Below are 21,378 nucleotides of genomic sequence, written 5' to 3' on the forward strand. Positions count from 1 at the left end.
CACTTGGATTGGCCTACATGGGGCCACCATAAGAATGTACTTTCTGAACTCCACTTCAGGATGATGTCATTAACCTTGGTTCAGAATCACTGTTATCTATATCCCTGTGAATCTGTTGCTTTAGCTGAGAAGGTATATTTTTGGTGACTTTTATGAATCTTTTTGGAAGATTCTTTTACAGAATCTTTATGGAAGACCTGAAAAGAAAGTAGCATCTGCCCATTGTGGTAAAGCATCCTGTGATCCATTCCAGCTTCTCAGAAGGCTGAGGTGGGAGATGGCTTGACCTTAGTGAGTCCAGCCTGGGTAGCACAGTGAGACCCCATCTCCAAAAATAAAATGTAAAGATAAACAAAAAATCAAAGACAGTTGTATTTCTACTAGTTACTTTCTTGTTGTAATAGCCAGTATTTATTGAAATCTTTCTACAACCCCCATGCTGTTCTAAGTTCTTTACATCTATTACCTTACTTAATCCTCGTGGCTTCTTAAAGTAAGTACCATAAAATTGTCCCCATTTTACAAATGAGGAAATAGAAGAATAGTTGCTTACAGTGACTGAGCCCATGAATGGGGACACTGACCCTGAGGCCCAGGTTCTAAATCTCTACACTCCCTTATGGACCCTGTGAATCGTAGACCTGACTAGGACTTCCTCTTAGAAGTGGCTGCTGGGAAGCTGGGAGCTATTAAGAGCATGTAAGCTGGGTGAACAGTCCTGCAGTGTCCTCGGTCCTGACAATATTGTGCATCCCTGCATTTGTGTTCCTTACTCTCTATGTATCTGAGTCAGTTGTCACACAGCCTTTTCAGAAGATGGCATCGCACTCATCTCCTGAGATTCCCTGGCCCCACCTGTCTCCCAGATGCCGGCAGCTTACCCTGCCTCTGTCACTGCTGTGCTGACAGCTCTGTGCAGGCCTGTTCAGCCTGCTGCCTAAGGTCCACACCCCTCCCCACCTCCTCCTGCCATTTCCAAACTCAGATGAAGTGCCAAAGGGCTCCTGTGATGCAACCAGGAATTGTGCAGGAGTAATTATAACCCCTATCAGGGACTTTGCCCTTAACCAATGGGCAGGAGACGTGGATGAAGACACTGCAGACATACTCTCTGCTCCCATCTTCAAGAGACCAGTTCCAGGCACAGATTTTCTGGAGATACCTTGTGGTCAAGCAATCCATTCTGTCTCTTCAAATCTTGTACAGAAGTAGCCAACTTGGTATTTGCTACCTGTCCATCCTTGTTTTAATCCTTTTCTCTTCACTGTCACTGCCCTGGGATGATACCTCCCCAATAGCACTGCCTCCCAAACTTGCCTTAGACTCCGTATTCCAGGAAGCCAAACTCAGGCTGTAGGGTGTTAATTAATTAATGTTAACAATGAAAATGCCAGGCTGTAGCTGACTTGTCTGCAGAATGCAGATGTTTACTACTGGATTGGGATAGCTGTGGCCATGCTGTCACAGACAGACCAGAATCTTAAAGAGTGGTCACCAAGCCAGTCATTATAATTTTCAAATTATTGTTGTCATCATTACCACAATCAACTTTTCCTCCATAATATAAAGGGTCAGTAAGAGAAGGAAAAGCCACAGAGGGATGCCCTCCACACAGCAAATGCTCAGTGAATATTTGGTGGGTGGATGGATGGATGGGTGAATGGATGATAGGTAATGAATGGATTGAATGTTGTGGGACTTTTATGATAAAGAGTACATTTCCTCCACAGTAAGTATACATAGCAAAATTAAAACCTCTTTAAATTGATTATATAAATATATAATTTTATATTATACAAATATAAAGATTTTATTATTATAATAATAATAAAAGAGTACATTTCCTCTGTCCTTTCCATCTGGATCCCTTCTTGTTTAGGCCAGTCTCAGTAGCAGTCAAAAGCAAGGCTTGGTTACAGGTAACAGACTACCGCTGGCCACTGTTCCGTGCTCCCATCCCTCCAGGGCTTCCCCCCTCATGGCTCCCCCCTGCTTTGCCACTGATCAGAACTGCTTATCCAGCTCTAACCCGCAGCCCTTACACACAGTGCATGTCTGTTTCTCTGGCTTTGTCCCTTCACTGCTGGCTTTGTCCCTTCACTGTGGATACAGGTTGCTTTTACCTTCTATTAGCCCCAGAACATCAGGACCCAAGCCTCCCAAGCAAAGGGAAATTTATTAACACATGAGCACTACAGCTCTGACCTGGAACTCATGCTCAGCATTTGACTGGGCACATGATGGCACCCCAGTCCCTGGAGGAAGGGGCACTGCTGTGACTGCTGGAACAAGTTCTCTTCTGCCTAACACCTACAGCTGCCTGATCAGAAGGAGCTTCTTTGCTCTCCTTTGAAAGTAGTTCAAGGAGAGAAAGAATTCTGGGGGCTCTTTGGCAGATTGTTCTCAGAGAAGACTCTGGGAGTGGAGCAAGGTGAGTTTATTTTGGGGGCACATATTTGACTGTAGTATGAAAATATCTCCCTACATAGATTTTTCTTATTGATTACCCCTATTGCATTATTTAGGGATTAGGTTCCACTGCAAATAGCAAAACCCTAAAGAACAGTGACTTGAATAAAATAGACATTTTATTTTCCTCAGTGACTAATGAGAGATCTGGAGTTAGACAGTTGGTGGCAATGAGTCAGTTCCAGGATGTCAAGGCCAAGGTGTTTGTGATTATCGTGGTCTGTCCTTCACGGTCACCTCATGCTCTGTTGTCACTGTAGTGTCTGCATTCCAGGCAGATCGAAAGGAAAGGGCAAAGTGCAAAAGGGCACAGGCCAACTTGCCAACTTGCTTCCTGGAGCTCTTCCCAGTGACTCTGCTTATGTCTCCCTGGGCAGGTCTGAGCCACAGGGCCACCCCTGTCCGGAAGGAAGACTGGGATCTGTAGTTGTCCCTCTGTGCACATGCCCTCTCCCCTCTCCACACCCTCAAAAAAAAAAAAAAAAAAAACAGTTCTGTTAAAAATAAAGTAGATGATTGATACTGATTGGATAGGCAACGAGCAGTTCCAGTCTCTGAACTAGGCAAGGGAACAAAGGATTCTGAGAGCATCCCAGAAAATCTGAAAGTAAGGCTGCAAGAGAATGTGTTTCTTGTATGATGTTTCTTTTTATTGTCATGCGCAGATGTCTTCCTGTGTAGCTTTCTTTCCTGATTTTGCTTAAATAGTGATATTATAAAATTAGTTAATCTCCTGTAACATGACCCACTGTGTGTGTGGACACCCATCTGGGCCCCTCTGCAGTGCCCCCACAGGACCTGAGATAAGAAGTACTAACTAGTCCTACAGGCTGATGCTCACCATGCTCACTGTATTATGAGTTATAAAGTCCTGTGTCACTGACCCTGCTATCTGTGTCTGTGGCCACACCCACGGAACTGTGGCAGGCTAACTTGTCAGCTTGCAAGTTGGGTAAAAATCTTCGGCCCTTTACAATTCTTGACAGTAGCTTTTCTAAGTAGGCTACCCAAGGAAGGCTTTTCTCAGAAGATGAGAATTCATGTGAGAATTAAAGGATGAAAATGAGCTGGCCATGTGGAGGGGCTGGGAGAATAAACATGCAGAAGAAATGGTTTGTGTAGAGGCCCTGATATCTGGGAGGGACTGAAAGAAGACCAGTGTGGCTGGAGTGAGGAGAAAAAGCAGGAAAGAGGAAAAGTGAATCTTTTTTTTTTTTTTTTTTTTTTTGTAGAGACAGAGTCTCACTGTACCGCCCTCGGGTAGAGTGCCGTGGCGTCACACGGCTCACAGCAACCTCTACTCTTGGGCTTACGCGATTCTCTTGCCTCAACCTCCCCAGCAGCTGGGACTACAGGCGCCCGCCACAACACCCAGCTATTTTTTTTTTATTGCAGTTTGGCCGGGGCTGGGTTTGAACCCTCCACCCTCAGCATATGGGGCCGGCACCCTACTCACTGAGCCACAGGCGCCGCCCGGAAAAGTGAATCTTAAGAAATGAAGGCTGTAACCTCGCATGAGAGTCCAGGATTTCATTCTCAAAGCAACGACCAGCCATCAAAAGTAAGGGCATGATCCTTACTTAAAGATAACACTGACCATTAGGCTAGGTGTAAGTCGAAAGTGAAGAGAGAAGGGTAGGAAAACCAATGAGGAGATTTCAGTAGTAATCTAGTCAAGAAGGTGGCAGTTTTCCTAAAATACAAAGATCTGTAAATCAAAAAGAAAAAGACCCAAACCCCAAAGACAAAGTATATAAGAGATTGATTACAGAAAATATAATAACAATGGCAATGATAAATATAATATCATTATATATCATTAATATCATTAATATAAAATATAATAACATTATATGTCATTATATATCATTTATATCATTAATATAAAATATAATAACAGTGGCAATGATAAAATATGCTTAATCTCACAGTAAAACAAATAGAAATAATGAGTACTTATGCTGAGATATTATTTTGCTTATAAAATTGACAATGGTTAACAATGTTACAGACTTACTGGGTTCATTGCCTGCTGCTCAAGAGGAAGCCACTACACTAAGACAGCAGAGGCTACCGTGGAGGAGTTGAATATCACAGGTGCCACATGAGGAGACAGGAGGAAATTTTCAAATGTCTTCCCAAGAATTTGGGAGAAAGAGTTTTGAAAGATAGTTAGGTGGGCAAAGGGCAAGGGAATTGGGTCTGCTGGTCGGCTGGGTATGAACTCATTGAGTCTGCTGATTGGCTGAGAATGATCTCACAGGATCAGAAAGCAGAAATTGTCTTCTTCTGCTGAGTCAGTTCCCAAGTCACAAGACTAGCTGAATCAGTTCATTGGTATGGGCTCCTGGTCTGGATGGGTCAGCTGGCCCACCAGAATGTGGGAACGAGAAGATAGCTCAAAAACTAGCCTTAGGCTTCACAAGAATGATGTTATCTATGGGAACAATGAAGAAAGCTAACAATCTTTATAACTATTAACTATGTGACTCCTCAATAGGAAGCAATTATAGGAAAGCAAGCTAGGAAAAATGGCTGGTTATATATATTTTTAAAATATGCCTTTACCTCTGCAGAGTTCAGGCCTCTACTATACTTCCCACCTTGTGGCCCTTTATTAATTTTATAAAGGGCAGTTTCAATAAGTTTGATAAATAGCAACAGTATGGGGAAAAGGCACCCTCGGGTATTCCCAGAGGGAGTTTAGTAAGTTGGTGCAACCCTGGGGTGGGTGACTAGCATTGCAGTTAAAATTAGCATGCACACACAAAGTGACCTCTCAATGCTGCTTCCAATTGTTGATAATAACAACATGGGAACCAGCCTCAATGTCTATAAATTGGGAATCATTATATAAATTATGATACTTCCATGTAATGCAATGAAACCAATATAAAAAGAATGATAATGTGCTTTATGTTCTGAAATGGGTTGATCTCTAAGATAAATTTCCAGGTGAAAAAAGCAAGATGAATAATATATTTATAGATTTTTAAACAAATATATGTGTGTGTGTGTGCGTGTGTGTATTTGTATACACATTACGTACATCTGGGAGGATACATAATAGTGAATAATAAAAATATGTGTTTTGTCTTTTCCCTGGTTTCCTGGTACAGAGCAGGAATCAGTGAAATTTACAATCAGGGAAATGTCTTGAGTTATAGGAGTGTCTTTTGTTATTTCATAATAAACCTCTTTTGTGCTTATGTAATGAGACTTCTGTAAAACTCTTGGAAGGCCCAGAGCCTCCAGGGTGGTGAAGACACTAATGTGCAGGGAGGTGGGATGTCCAAGGAGGGCACAGAAGCTGTACTTTGCCCTATCCATCTCTTCCATTTGGCTGTTCCCGAATAGTATTCTTTAAAATAAACCCTAACCCTCCGTAAAGCACTTTCCTGAGTTCTTTAGTTGTTCTAGTGAATTATCTAACTTAAGTGGGGTGGAGAAGAGGTTGTGGGAACCCCTAACTTTGTAGCAAATTCAGACAGAAGAGCTCATAGCTGGGACCCTAACTTGGAACTGGCATTTGAAGTGGGTGCAGTCTTGTGAGACTGAGCATTTGACCTTCAAGATTTGTACTAACTCTGGGTAGTGTCAAAACTGAATTGAATGAAAGAGCACGCAGGTGGTATCAGAAATCAAGGAATCGATGTGAAAAAATAATACCAACTATGTGCTCTTGTATTTGGTGCCAGGAAAAAGAAATCACACAGTAATAAACAGCAGTGGTTGCCTAGGGAGGAGAGAACTGAATAGCTTGGGAACAGAGTTGAGAAGGAGTCTTTTGCTATATCTCCTCCTTTGCAGCTTTAAGAATTTCAACCATAAACACATTATCAATTAAAAAAATATATATGTATGCATATAATGTTAAATAAGTGAGATACATACTAGTTACCTCTACAGGATTTGAAAGGAGAGCTGGGAAGAAATCCATGGACTCAGGATACATTTGAGATGCGGAAGCTGTGCTGATAGAATGAGCAGTGTGGACAAGGGAAAAGGACGATGGCCCCAAGTTCCTGGCCGTACAAAGAGGTGAATGCAGACGATGGTGACTGGGATAGGGGCATCTTAGGTTCAGGTCCCCAGGAGCAAAGCCTTTGAGTATATGTGGTTTCGTGGGAATGCTCTATAAGAAAAGCATGAAGGGGGCGAGGGAAGAGGGTAGGGAAGGAGCAAGAAGGGAAGGCGGGAGGACGATGCTCCGTAGACGGCCCCAGAGAGTCGTCTGTGCCTTGCTAAGACAAGGACCCCAGTATCACTCACAGGCCTGGAGGGGGCCAGGAGCAAATGTGAGACTTCTCAAAGTATTTCTATATTGATCTGACTTTTTAAATGATTGCCTGTTGTAAGAATAAATTCAATTTAAAAAATTTTTAAAGGAAAGAAAGCCATGTGGATAGTTGAGAAAGGGGCAAAAAAGAGGGCTCAGATCCAAAGATCAATATTTAGAATTTTGCTGATGAAAAGAGCATAAGATGCAGATGAGGAGGAGGAGGAAGAGGAAGGAGAAACCCGGTAGCATGCGGGTTCCAGTTCCAGTCACGGCCACAGTGCCACGTGAGCCATTGCTAAACCTCAGGGGACTGGACAGTGGCCACGACAGGAGTGTCTGCGCTATGGAAAACAGAAAATGCCACAAGTCAGGGCTCTCCCCGACTCTGGCCCCCGCAGAACACTGCATAGAAGGGAGAAGAAGGAGAGCTCTGAGGTCCAATAGCGTGAAACGTGACTGAGATCCCGTATGTGACCAGGACAAAAAATGTCTGTCATGGTCGGGTTATCAACACGGAGCTCACTGGTGAGTTAGCAGCTGCAGTTTCTGTGAGGAACTGCAGGAATGGAAGAGACTAGTAAAGAGAAGGGAAGAAACAGAGACGCTAAGGGCAGACAACTCTTCCAACAGGGTTTGCTGTGAAAGGGACGAAGAAAATCAGAAAGTTGCTGGTTTGGGATCAAAGGAGGGATAGGTATGTGCTGCAAGAGGAATAAGATTAGAACCAAGATGTGTACTGATAGAAAATGTACTGAGAAGAAAGAGAGCATTGAAGAGAGACCCCCAGAATATACCTGAGGGGGCTCCTGTTTGATAGGAAGGACATTGCCTCCATTAGAGGAAGTTTATGAACCTACCAGCTGCATTGGTGGTGAGCAGTGCTCAGACACACAAGGCCCTGCCACCTCCTGGTGCAAGTCCCACACCAACACCTTGACACTGATCTTAAGACAGGGTGCAAACATACACCTTTCTCTGAGACATACAGCTCGTCAGTAAGTACATTTCTGAGAGCCCTCAATATCTCAAAAGGAAGCTGGAGTACAAACCTGCACCTGTGGGGAGAAGCGAACCAGCTGGAGTGCGTAAATATTCCTAGAGAGATCCAAAAAGAGGTTAGAGGTATTATATTTCAGGTTTTCACTGTCTGCCACTTCTAGATTGTACCTGAATGCAAAAAAGTGTTGATGTTTAATTAATACATCCTTGTGTTTAGTAGCTCAGCTAAAATCACTGCTTCTAGTGAACAGGTGGTATATTAAATTGAAACATAAAAGAAAGAGACTTAAAGTGCTTAGTATAATGAGAAGGACCTTAAGCAGATGGAAATGATGATTACCTTGAATTTTTTTTTTTTTTGAGAAGTATTGATGTTTCACTCAGAAGGAGGTGCTCCGGTCAGGGTACCAGTTTTCCCCCATCTTTTAGCCCAATTTTGTGGCTATAGAGAGCAGTACTTTCACTGAATCACACTTGGAGTTCTTGCTATGCTAACAGGGTGATCATACAGTTATATAGTGAAAAGCCTTTCAATAAAATATCTAGCACTCTGCCTGTGATGAATAACAAATAGCAAGTGACATTATTATTACGTTATTCATCTCTGAAAATTCTGCTATTATTCTGTAATTACCTAAATGCATGAGAATGACATTGGATTCACATTTTTTCTCAGCCTCATGTCATGAAAGAATTATCCAGTGGTTAATACTTGTAGCTGTTTTTTATGTGAAGGGTGAGTTCCTATGAACACATAGGGATCTCTAGCTCTGACACCTCAAGAACCCTGGGATCTCATATGATTGCAGCTCAAATTGCAGAGAATCTTGCACAGCAGTTCTGGGCCCACTAGCAGCTTCTTGGGTCACTCAGTAAATTGACCAGAGTAGCACACTTACATGAGGAATATATTGCTTCTAAAATCCAAAATCATCCCCTTAAGTTTTACTCCTCTTTCTTGGTTATAGGAGGAGCCAGATGCAACAACTTATCCTTCACCTTTGAAGGGATATCTCAATATGCCCCACACCTCTAAACCCCCAGAAATTTCATGCAGGGAGAAGACCTCTTAATTGTAGTCAGATTTTTTTCTCACTCTCTCTCACACAAATATCTTACTAGTAAGTCCAAAGTAGTTGCTGTTTCTCATTCAGTAGACTCAGTCAGCCTGAAGTCATCAATGTAATGGACCAGCATAATATCTTGGGGGAAAGAAAAAGAAATCAAGATCCCTGTGAACTACACTTTGACATAGGGCTGTTGCGTTGAAACACTTCTAAGGCAGGACAGTGAGGGTATATTGCTAGCCTTGCCTGCTGAAAGCAAACCACTTCTGGTGGACTTTAGGGAGGGAGAAAAAACATTTTCCAGGTAAAAATCTGAATGTCAGGTGCCAGGAGATATGTTAATTTGCTCAAGCAGTGAAACCACATCTGGCACAGCAACTGTGATTTGAGTCACCACTTGGTTTTGTTTACAACGATCCACTGTCGTTCTCCAAGATCCAGCTTTCTTCTGCACAGGCCAAATAGGAGAGTTCAATGGGGAAGTGGTGGAAGTCATTATCGCTGCCTCTTCGGAGTCCTGGCACTCCAGGCACTAAACTCTGTGATCCCGGATGTGGCCTTGATTTTGACTTACTCTTTCCTAGGTGAAAGCAGTTCTGATGGCTTCAACTTGGCTTTTCCCATCATAAAGACCTCTCTCCACAGATCAGGGATCAGTGGGTAGAGTCTGCCAGCCACTAAGTATATCTATTCCAATTAAGCATTCTGGAACTGGAGAAATAGCCATGGCATTGATCAGGGACACACCAGACCCACTGTGAGATGGACCTGAGCTAAAAGTCCATTGATTATCTGACATCTATAAGCCCCTAGTCTGACTAGAGGGGCCACAGTGATGTTTTGGTCTCCTGGAATCAATGTCAGCTCAGAACCAGTGTCCAGTAGTCCCCCCAAAGATCTGATTATTTTCTTTTTGGCAGTGTACAGTTTCCCTGTTAGAAGAGCATAGATCCCTTTAGGAAAGATCAGGAGAAATATTAACAGCACCAATCTTCACTAATGTAGTAGGCCCTTTCTTGGGCTTCCCATTTATTCAAAGGTCTGTAAACTGGTTCAAGGCTGGGAATTGATAAAGAAATTGTTACTCTTTGTTCTTATAATTTGACTTTTGTTCACTTGATCTATGATTTTTCTATTTTTACAGATTAAGAACTGAGTAGTTTTCCTGTCTATTTCACTTTTTAGAAGCACTTTCATTAACCAGCTAACACCACAGGCCTTTGAGAGTCAGGCTATTCTGGTTGCTGCTCTGACTCTGCCATATAACCTAGAATACAATTATTTTAATTGCATTTGGGTTTTCTAATTGGGTGGTCACAGTTCCCACGGTAAGGTCTGGCCTCAAGAGCAGAGAGATCGCAGAGCTCTTCAAAGATGTTGGGGCCTCCTTCATAACTTTATTTCTTAAAACATTGGTGAAAGGTATGTCTTCTGTAATTGTGTGCATGAGTAGCTCGTAAATAACAAATCCTTTCTAAAATTCCAACTTCCCTAAGACTTTAAATCTTTTCCTCTACCTTAATCCAAGGAAAATCAGGCATTTCCAACTTGCTGTTGGTAGGCTATCTTTTGATTCATGTTTCAGCTAGCCAACCAACCAACCAAACTGTGAGAGCCCTTTCTAACTCTGAAGGGGCAACATTAAATGCAGAATCTCTGCTTAGTGGGCCCATATCAATAACTTCAGCCTCATCAAACTTTAATTCCTTCAACTATTATTCCACATTCTTAATAATGGGTACATTTTCACGTTTGCTGGATTTTTGTGCATATAAATAGGAAAATTCAAGTAGTTATAGGACCAGAAGCAAAGAAGGATGGTGCAGGAGGGGCCTGAGGAGAATCAGTGTTGTCTGGCTTGGCCACTGCTTCCAGGAACGCCATTATGGTGTCCTCAGGCAATGTGAGGTTGATCCCCTCAGATGGAAGTGGAAAAGCTAATACCACTGTTGGGGAGAGCAGTGGGATCAGGAGGACCTCATCAGAGTTTAGCATATGAATATTCCCAGCTTCCCCAGTTCTTCCCTAGTCAATTCCCTCACTTTAGTAGTAGATACCCTGTGAGTCTGGGAGTTCAACTTGTGCTGTAATTCAGCCCTGCGGCTACAGCAGTAAAGCTGTCTTTCAGGGAACACCTAGAAACTGTTGGGTCATTTGTACGATGCTCGAACTGGGAATGTGAATCCTTGAGCTTATCCTTTCCTTTCACCTCTGTCCAGTGGTTTGGAGCAACCAACCCATGTAATTATATTGCTTTGCTTTTAAAAAATGGTCAAAAGTATCATATTCAGAGTCAATCAGCTTCTTGCTTTTTATAAGTGGTTGACTGGCAGTATTCAGTGCAGATATTTTTCATATCTCTATAATCAGCTTAGGTCACATCAGTGCTCTCTTTATTAATGGAAATATAGTTATTGTTATCTTTAAATCTAGTCATATTATAAGAGCTAATTTCAGAAATCCCAGAACCAATTCAGGAAACGCACCGTTAGATTCTGTTCCTGTAGAACTACTCTCAGTACGAAAATCTGTTTTAGTAAGAGTTTTCCAGGAAAACAGAACAAAGAGGATGTATAAGATATATGAGGTATGTCCAGAAAGTATCCAGCTATGGATGTCTCCATTTTCATAGTATGTGGCCGAATGCTTTCCGGACAGCCATTCTTTATAAGAGAGATTTTATTATAGGAATTAGCTCATAGGTTATGGAGGCAAAGAAGTCCCATGATCTGACATCTGCAAGCTTAAGAACCAGGAAAGCTGGTGGAGTAATTCGGTCTAAGTCCAAAGGCCTAAGAATCAGGAGGCTGATGGCTTAAGTCCCACTCAGACTCTGAAAACCTGAGAACTAGAGGCCCTAATGTCTAATGTCAGGAGAAGATGGGTAGGTGTGTCAGCTCAGCAAAGAGAGCAAATTCACTTTCCTCAGCCATTGTGTTCTATTCAGGCCCTCCACAGATTGGATGCCCACCCACACTGGGGAGGGCCATCTGCTTTACTTAGTTCAGCAACTCAAGTGCTAATTTCTTCCAGAAACACTATCACAGACACACCCAGTTTACCACCTTACCTCTGTCATGTTGAGACATAAAATTAACCATCACAGGCACCAATAACACCTGCCTCAGAAGACAGATGGATATGGTGATTGCAATTCTAGACCATCACCCAGGAGCAAGCTTGCAAGCTTCCTTAAGCAATGCCATTTGGATCATTTCTGGCAGTTCTTGAATGCTCAGTCACAGGGCTTCCCAGCATTTAAAATAGTGTTCTAAGAACTGCCAAGAGGTATGACCTTATTGGGGCACTAGAATTACAAAGAAGCTCATCCCATAAGCTTTCTGTTTCTGTTCCTTTAATAATTGCTAAATATGTTTAGGATACTACAAGTGGAAAATAACAATATATCAAAGTCAATTCTTGTCTTATAAATTCTTGAATTTTGCAATGTTTGATGCCCTTAGGAATTGTCCATACAAGATAAGAATGACATCATTATGATATGAGTCTAGCTGTCTTTTTTAGAAGTTAAACCTCAAAGGACAAAGCCTTGGTTTGGATGAGTAATGTGAAAAAACCCACAGGGCAATTTGCTAGGAACATGATGTTATATTGTTAGGAAAATCGTGAATACATCATGTGCTCTTTGCTTTCGATGACCAAAGGTTACTTCAGTAATCCATTATGCAAGGTTAGCAGATAAACTTCAGATGAGCAAATAACACAAATCAATACTTTTTTCTGCAGCATATTAATCACAGAGAAAGACTTCCTGCACATTTCTATCCCCTTATTTTGTCTGCTGCTGAAAATGCTTTCTCAAGGCATGGATTTCATGACCTGAGAGGATTATTAAAATATATAATATAATCACAATGTCTTTTGCTTATTATCTGTGCTTGTGCCAAGCTAGTGCATTGGAAGGAACCACAGCACCTGAATTCAGGAGCCTTTGCTTCCTGTATGGGAGCTAAGTGGTAGAATTTCCTGGCAGGATATACTTAGGAAGGATGCTAGGACAAGGGTGCTGACGCGAATTCAGGATTGAGGAGAGAAATGATTTTGTCTTGCCATCTACGTTAAAGAATTTTTTCCATGAGTCAGGAATCAAGGTGGGTCTCAAAAAGAACAAATGGTTGGAAAGGTGATGAGGTCATCCTATGTAAGCATTTGGAAGGCAAGAACTACATCATCTGTTTTCTTTGAAACTCCCAAATATGCATGTCTACATGTAGAGGGAACATGACTAATTAGACTGGAAGTTCATTGGGTAAGGGCACTGCTATTGAATGTCCCCTCCAAATCCCTTCAACTGGGCCCCATGTTGAAATGTAATTGTTAAATGTAACTGTACTGGGAGGTGAGACTTTTAAGAGGTCATTCATGAGGGCAGAGTTAGCATGAGAGTGAGTTAGTTATTACAGAAGTGGGCTCATGATAAAAAGGATAAATTTAGCTCTACTTTTTTTCTTTGTCTTGTGTGCTTGCTCGCCCTTCCACACTTCCACCATGGGATGACCCTCACTAGGTGACAATGCCATGCTCTTGGACTTCCCAGTCTCCAGAACCAGGAGCAAAAAAACTTCCATCATTTATAAATTGCCCATTCTGTGGTATTCTGTTACAGCAATAAAATACAGACTAAGAAATGGGCTATCTTAGACATATTTGATTTTTTTCAATGTCTTTCAGAATTCCTAGTAAGAACTTACAAATACATGTTTAAAAAATTAATATTGTGTTGTCATTGATATTCTACAGGCTGATTAGTTTTAACTTATTCAAATTTAATCAAATAGTATTAACTGTATACCTGCATGAAAGGATAGTTTTTGAGCAATGCTGTTTTCACATCACCTCAAGACACCTTTATATTTCTCAATTCTCACTCCTTTAATTACATTATTTGGTAAGGAAAACCTTGTTTCCCAGCTTCTTTACAGCTCCCAAATCTCTCAGAACAGTTGTGTTTTGGTTTGGTTTTTGGTAGGTAAATGTAGCCGCTCTCTGAGTGCTAACCTACTGCTCTTTCCATGTTACTGAAAATAGCTTGGTAAAAATGTTGTCCTCAGCCCAGCGGGGAGCAAAAGAATCTTTTAGGGATCTTGCTAAAATACAAATTTCTAAAAAACACCCCAGAGATGATCAGTTATTAGGTCTAGGGCAGGACTCAGAAACCTCATTCAGAACCTAGGTGATTCTGATGTAGGTGTATTTCAGCTGGTATTATCATAACAATATTGTGTCATCATGCCCCCACCCCACCCCAGTCTCAGTGACAAAGAAAAATAAGCATCTTCTTCTTTCTTACCACTGTAGATAAACTGGGGATTGGCTCATCTAGACCAGGTCTGACTTCAAGTCATTGGCTGGGTCTAGATCTGCCTCCCATGCCTCTCATTCTCCTTGAACCAGCATCTACCTGCAGCAGGTTCTTCTCACTGAAAAAGGCAGGTGGGTGAGAAGACAAATCCTACCACTCAACCATGCACCGAGTCTATACTCACATCTTATCCACTAATATTCCATTGACCCAACAAAGCCACAGAGCCTAGGTGATAGTTGAGGGAGGAGAAATATACTTCTGGTAGAGAGAGTAAATATTTACTTAAACAATAATTTAATCCATCACAAAATAGTACCAAAAAAAAGTTTTTAAAAAGCATTAGTCAGCCCAGCATGCCTGTAATCCTAGCCCTCTGGGAGGCTGAGGTGAGTGGATCACTTGAGCTCAGGAGTTCGACACGAGCTTGAACAAGAGTGAGACCCCATCTCTACTAAAAGTAGAAAAACTAGCTGGGCATTGTGGCGGGTGCCTGTAGTCCTACCTACTCGGGAGACTGAGGCAAGAGGATCGCCTGAGTCCAACAGTTTGAGGTTGTTGTGAGCTATGACTGCACAGCACTCTACCCAGAACAACAGAGTGAGACTGTCTCAAAAAACAAAAGCATTAGAGCGGCCGCAACCCACAGGAACTGTGGGTCTCAGCATTAGGAAGGTTGAGAACCACTGCATTAGAGTCTCTTGAACTGTCCAGATAAGGTGAATACAAGGTCAACTTTTTATTTAGTTAGTAATTCAGTAAACATTTATGAGAGACTACCACATGCCAGAGAGACAGATAATTAGTGATTTATCTGCCTATGAAGAGTCCTGTCCAGAGACAGATAAGTGAATAGATAATTAGAGGCAATGTGCAAGACACCATAGAACAGGAGTGACTCTTTTTAAAATCTAAAACAGACCAGGAAAGCAAAAAGGAATGTTCTCTCTGAGCCAGAAATTATCAGAATCCTTAAAATATGAAGACACAAAAAATCAGATTGTGAGATGCACCTAGTCCCAGTGTACTCACTGAGGAAGATCATTACAAGAGACAGGAGTGGCTCCAGGAATGTCTCAGACCACAGCTTATAGATGTGAGGGCAGCAGGAGGCCTCGGATGCCGTCAGCTTCCCAACCAGCAGAAGTCTCAGCAATGACTCCTTGGCACAGGTTGGGGCCCATCATCACGCCTGGACCATTTTTGTCACACAGATTGCCTTAACATGAACACTTCTGAAGGGAAGAGGTAAGGTGGTGAACCACGTGGACAAACAGTGTGGGAGGTGCTTCTCCAGGGGAAAGTCAAGGTACTGGCGAAAGAACAGGTATCCTCCACGCTGGAACACAGATTTTTGTTTGTTTTGATTTGTTGAGACAAGGTCTCACTCTGTCACCCTGTTAGAATGCAGTGGTATCAACATAGCTCAAATGATCCCCACACAGCCTCTCAAGTAGCTGAGACTACAGGCATGCACCACCACTCCCTGCTAATTTTTCTAGTCTTGGTAGAGATGGGGGTCTCACTATGTAGCTCAAGCTAATTTCAAACACCTGTCTTCAAGCAGTCCTCCCACCTCAGCCTCCCAAAGTGCCAGAATTATAGGCATGAGCCACTAAGCCTGGCTCTATACAGATTTTTTTTTAATTGTTTGGGATTCACTGAGGGTACAAAGAACCAGTTTACACTGCTTGCATTTGTTAGGTAAAGTCCCTCTTACAATTGTGCTCCACCCCCAAGAGGTGTGTCACACATGGTGACCCTCCCTCCACTAAACAAATTTTTTTAAAAAGAGATTTATTTCTGGACATGGAATAATATCTTCAAGGTATTTGTTGGGTAAAATTTTAAAAAGCAGAATACAGAAAAACCTCTATAAGTTGACCACCCAAGGGACTGTAACAAACTGGTCAACATTTGGAAGTGGTCAACATAAGGAACCACATGTGGTGCGTGTCCAGTCTATGAAAATTAGGTCAACTTATGGAGGCAGTCAGCTATGGAGGTTCTACTGTATTTTATGTAGGACATTTATATGAATAAATTATATACTTCTGTATGTATATGTGTATATTTGAAAATGCATAGAAACTCCCCTCCCTATTCATAGAAACTTCATAGAGGCTACACATCAAACTAGTCAGTACCTGTTAGGGAGGGAACTGGGGTTTGGAGATGAGGTATTCTAGAAAGGCTCTTTGGGTTTATCTATGTTTTTTGAGGCTATCTTTCTCTTCTTAATAGAAACACTAAAATAATACAGTCCTGGACTAAGGGAGGGCTAAAAAGCTGATGATAGTTTGTGGGCTTTATTGACCTATGGGCTATTAGGACAGGTGGGGTGTGTGAGAGGAAAGGGTTAAGATGGGTCCCAGGTGTCTGGATGGGCAATTATGTGAATGATGGAAAAATATCCACAAAAAAACAATTCTTAGTGCTTAGTAACTCACCGAGAGAGGGTCAGCCCAGCAGAGGTGGTTTTGCCTTGGGGTCTAGGATTTCTGTTCACTCAGCTTTCTCTAATAAATAGTATCCTCTGTGTCATCGGCCAGAATGACATTAACTGTATAGTTTGTTAGAAAGAGAGTGAAAAAATCTGGATCATTAAAAACAGAAGGTACACAGAGAGGTGTATGAAGACACAGGTTGCCTCCCAGTGAAGGGCTCACTTGACTAAGTGTTGCTGAGAAAGGCAAAGAAACCCTCACAACCCTGGAGGCTGAGGTCCTGCCTGGCCAGAACCTCACGCTCACAGTTCATACTTGCACCCTGACCTCTGGAGCACCTGTTTATTCCACCTGCGTGTACAACTTTCCCTTTCATCTGCTTCAGGGCTCAGAGCTCACAACCGCATTTATAAGCTGTAAGAATCAGGACTTGTGGCCATAAACCTTGACCGCCATGATGGTCTGATTCCCCTGGAAACCAAGTCCTGCACCTGGCATTTCAGTGCGAAGAGCAAAGTGGTATAGAAGAGCCTTTCACCCATATTCTCTTTCCCCACTCTGAAAAAGGGAAGCCTGGGATGAGGGGAACTTTCCTACAATAAAAGCTAAAAACTTAAACCCGCCTGTGCCTAACCAATAGCCTTTCTGGAAAACCTTCTCCTCTTTGTCACTTTGTGTGTCACAGCTATTGGAGCTGGATTGTTCAGAGAAGTACCTGACTTTGTTTGTCAGATGAGTAATGCTGACCCTGGCTTCTCTGCCTTACTCCAGCTGCTCACAGAGAGGTGCCGCGGAATCTCAGACACTTCAGCAGCTTGGCCAGGCTCGGGGGACAGGATAATGAATGCATAAAAGTCCTTGATGGAACCTTCTCTCCCCTCCATCACCTCATTCTGTGCTAAAAAGGAGAGAGAGACGCCATTAGCAAGGAATAGGCACAAAATGAAGTGGTTTGGAGGCCTGCCAGGGACAAAGGCTAATTTCAACCTATGCAATTTGACCTGCTGATAGTGTTTTGACTCAGATAGTTTTGTTGTTGTTGTTTTGTTTTTTTGTCTGGGTCCTTCTGTTAATTCTGTCAGAGAAAGTCTCACAAGGACAGAGGTGGTATCTCATTCAGCTCCAGGGCTTAGCACAGAACTAGCTCAGAAGGATAGATAGAATTTAAAGGGGCAGAAGTTAGAGGAGGGTATCTTTTGCAAATTCAGAAAGTAAGTAGCTTTTATTTTCAATTGGCAGAACAGAGTGATAGGTTTGGAGATATGAAGAGGTTGGTTCAAAACACAAAACTAGTCCATTGCAGTGTCTTTGCAGGTAAACAACAGAAAATTGGTTTTATGCTGGTTCCATTCAATGGAAGTGTGGAATTACAGAAAAGAAAACGGGAAAAACAACTCTGACATATTTAGGCAAAAAGATCATTATTTTATTTTTTTTATTGTTGGGGATTCATTGAGGGTACAATAAGCCAGGTTACACTGATTGCATTTGTTAGGTAAAGTCCCTCTTGCAATCATGTCTTGCCCCCAGAAGGTGTGACACACACCAAGACCCCACTCCTCTCCCTCCTTCCCTCTCTCTGCTTCCCCCCATGACCTTAATTGTCATTAATTGTCCTCATATCAAAATTGAGTACATAGGATTCATGCTTCTCCATTCTTGGGATGCTTTACTAAGAATAATGTCTTCCACTTGCATCCAGGTTAATACGAAGCATGTAAAGTCTCCATTTTTTTTAATAGCTGAATAGTATTCCATGGTATACATATACCACAGCTTGTTAATCCATTCCTGGGTTGGTGGGCATTTAGGCTGTTTCCACATTTTGGCGATTGTAAATTGAGCTGCAATAAACAGTCTAGTACAAGTGTCCTTATGATAAAAGGATTTTTTTCCTTCTGGGTAGATGCCCAGTAATGGGATTGCAGGATCAAATGGGAGGTCTAGTTTGAGTGCTTTGAGGTTTCTCCATACTTCCTTCCAGAAAGGTTGTACTAGTTTGCAGTCCCACCAGCAGTGTGAAAGTGTTCCCTTCTCTCCACATCCACGCCAGCATCTGCAGTTTTGAGATTTTGAGATGTGGGCCATTCTCACTGGGGTTAGATGGTATCTCAGGGTTGTTTTGATTTGCATTTCTCTAATATATAGGGATGATGAACATTTTTTCATATGTTTGTTAGCCATTCATCTGTCTTCTTTAGAGAAGGTTCTAGTCATGTCTCTTGCCCATTGATATATGGGATTGTTGGCAAGAACATACCTTGACTCCCTATTCAATAAATGGTGTTGGGAAAACTGGATGTCCACATGTAAAAGACTGAAACTGGACCCATACCTTTCCCCACTCACAAAAATTGATTCAAGATGGATAAAGGACTTAAATTTAAGGCATGAAACAATAAAAATCCTCAAAGAAAGCATAGGAAAAACACTGGAAGATATTGGCCTGGGGAAAGACTTCATGAAGAAGACTGCCATGGCAATTGCAACAACAACAAAAATAAACAAATGGGACTTCATTAAACTGAAAAGCTTCTGTACAGCCAAGGAGACAACAACCAAAGCAAAGAGACAACCTACACAATGGGAAAGGGTATTTGCATATTTTGAATCAGACAAAAGCTTGATAACTAGGATCTATAGAGAACTCAAATTAATCCACATGAAAAAAGATCATTTATTGGAGAGATACTGGATTCAGAGAGTATGGCAATCTAGAAACTCAAATCAGAAAAAAGACAACCATTAGGACAGATTTAAGGGTACCAGGGATAACTCAAACATCTCACCAAAGTCAGCTCACTCCAACGTCTGTTCCCATTCTTTCCATCATTCTACTCAAGAGGATAGAAGTGGTGGGAAAAAGCCTAAGCTCATTGCCTAAGCTCAGTTCCACCTTGGAGAGCAGAGTGCAAGACACTAACTCCAGGGCTTGAAGTTAGTCTCATCAAGTCTACATACAATGGGACAAAAAAGGTTATTCCCTGAAAGGAAAATGGGGTAGTGTTAAAAAGGGAGAAGGGGGCTCGGAACCCACAGCTCAGTGAGTAGGGCGCTGGCCACATACACCGAAGCTGGTGGGTTCAAGCCTGGCCGGGGCCTGCTAAACAACAGTGACAACTGCAACCAGAAAATAGCCGGGCGTTGTGGTGGGCGCCGATAGTCCCAGCTAATCAGGAGGCTAAGGCAAGAGAATCACTTAAGCCCAAGAGTTTGAGGTTGCTGTGAGCTGTGACACCATGGCACACTACTGAGGATGACATGATGACACTCTGTCTCAAAAAAAAAAAAAAAAAAGCTGGATGCAGTGGTGGGTGCCTGTAGTTCCAGCTACTCCAGAGGCTGAGACAGAAGGATTGCTTGAGTCCAGGAGTTCTGGGTTGTAGTGTGCTATGCAGATCAGGTGTCCACACTAAGTTCGGCATCAATATAGTGACCTCCTGCGAGTAGGGGGTCACAAGCTTGCCTAAGGAGGGGTGAACCAGCCCAGCTCAGAAATGGAGCAGGTTAAAACTCCTGCGCTGATCAGTAGTGGGATCGCGCCTGTGAATAGCCATTGCACTCCAGCCTGGGCAACATAGCAAGACCTCATCTCTAAAAAAAAAAAAAAAAAAAAAATGGACAGTGGGTACTGGGTGGCCCCAGAATTCAAATATCCACCCTAGGAGGTAGGGGTCAAGCTCATATCCATTTGATGCTAAAGTTCATCAGGAGATTTTGTTCCCCTACTCCTGGGGACATTTGGCGATGTCTGAAGACATTTGGGTAATTGCAACTGGGAGGAGGGTGCTGCTGGCATCTAGTGGGAAGAGGCCAGAGAAGTTGCTGAACAATGCACAGGACAGTCCCACAAAAGAGGAATCATCCAGCCAAAAATGTCAAGAGAACCAAGGTTGAGAATCTCTGGCATGAGCAAAGACAGGGTATCCAGATAATAGAGTGGGTTTCAGAAAATTCAATGGTTCGATTCAATGGAAGTGTGGAAATACAGGAAAAAAACTCCCCCCAAAAGTTTCATACGAAATTTTGTGGGGCCTTGCATGCCAGCCTAAATCATCTAAACTGCATTTTATAGGATTGGGTGCTTCCTAGCTCAAAATTATATCTTAATTGACTGCCTGGTTATTCTGAACTTTATTTCTGGAAGCACATGATCAAATGGCATGAGACTGTCAATAACAGGGCCCCACAAGGGCACCCCACCATGGGCAAACCGTCAAAGTTTGGTCCAAAGTTTTGCTTCTCTGTGCTGCTTGTATCTCTCAGGCAGATGATATTAGAAAAGCTATTATTTCTTAGAGTGGATGCCTCTGCTACAGAAATTACCATTACTTTGAACATTCTTTCCAATCATGTAGCCACCAAATTATCTTTATTCTTTCCAGAATACCCTGTTTTTTAAATGAACACTGATTTACATTTTTTCACATCTCTGAAATTAGGATGTGCTTACAATTAGTACTATGTCTTAGATTAATTGGAATTGGCTTTAAAGTCAATGAAAAATGATATTTCTCTATTATCATTGGTTAATTTTTTTAATATTTAGCTACTAAAACCCCCTGGGATTTTTTTCCTTTATTAAATCATAACTGTGTACATTAATGCATTTATGGATTACAATGTGCTGATTTGATATACAATGTGGAATGCTTACATCTAACTGATTAACATAGCCATTTCCTCGCTTACTTATTTGTTGTGGTAAGACATTTATACTATATTCTTAATCGTTTTGAAATGTACCATTGTATTGTGCACATTAAGTGAGGTCCTACCAAATACCCTCCC

General features: G+C 42.0%; 1 long non-coding RNA gene across 3 annotated transcripts in view; it reads right to left on the reverse strand.

Moving 5' to 3' along the window:
* Positions 1-15,418, reverse strand: part of LOC128568999 (uncharacterized) — a 46,883-nt gene extending 31,465 nt beyond the window's left edge. For 2 of the 3 annotated variants that reach the window (XR_008375260.1, XR_008375258.1), the window contains exon 1: positions 4,487-5,323. This is a non-coding gene — a long non-coding RNA (uncharacterized LOC128568999). Of the gene's footprint in view, positions 1-4,486; positions 5,324-15,172 lie in introns of those variants that run through there. The other variant, XR_008375259.1, reaches the window with a different exon arrangement.
* Between the last annotated feature and the right edge of the window lie 5,960 nt (positions 15,419-21,378).

This window comes from Nycticebus coucang, chromosome 17 (assembly GCF_027406575.1).
Source record: "Nycticebus coucang isolate mNycCou1 chromosome 17, mNycCou1.pri, whole genome shotgun sequence".
NCBI classification, from domain to species: domain Eukaryota; kingdom Metazoa; phylum Chordata; class Mammalia; order Primates; family Lorisidae; genus Nycticebus; species Nycticebus coucang.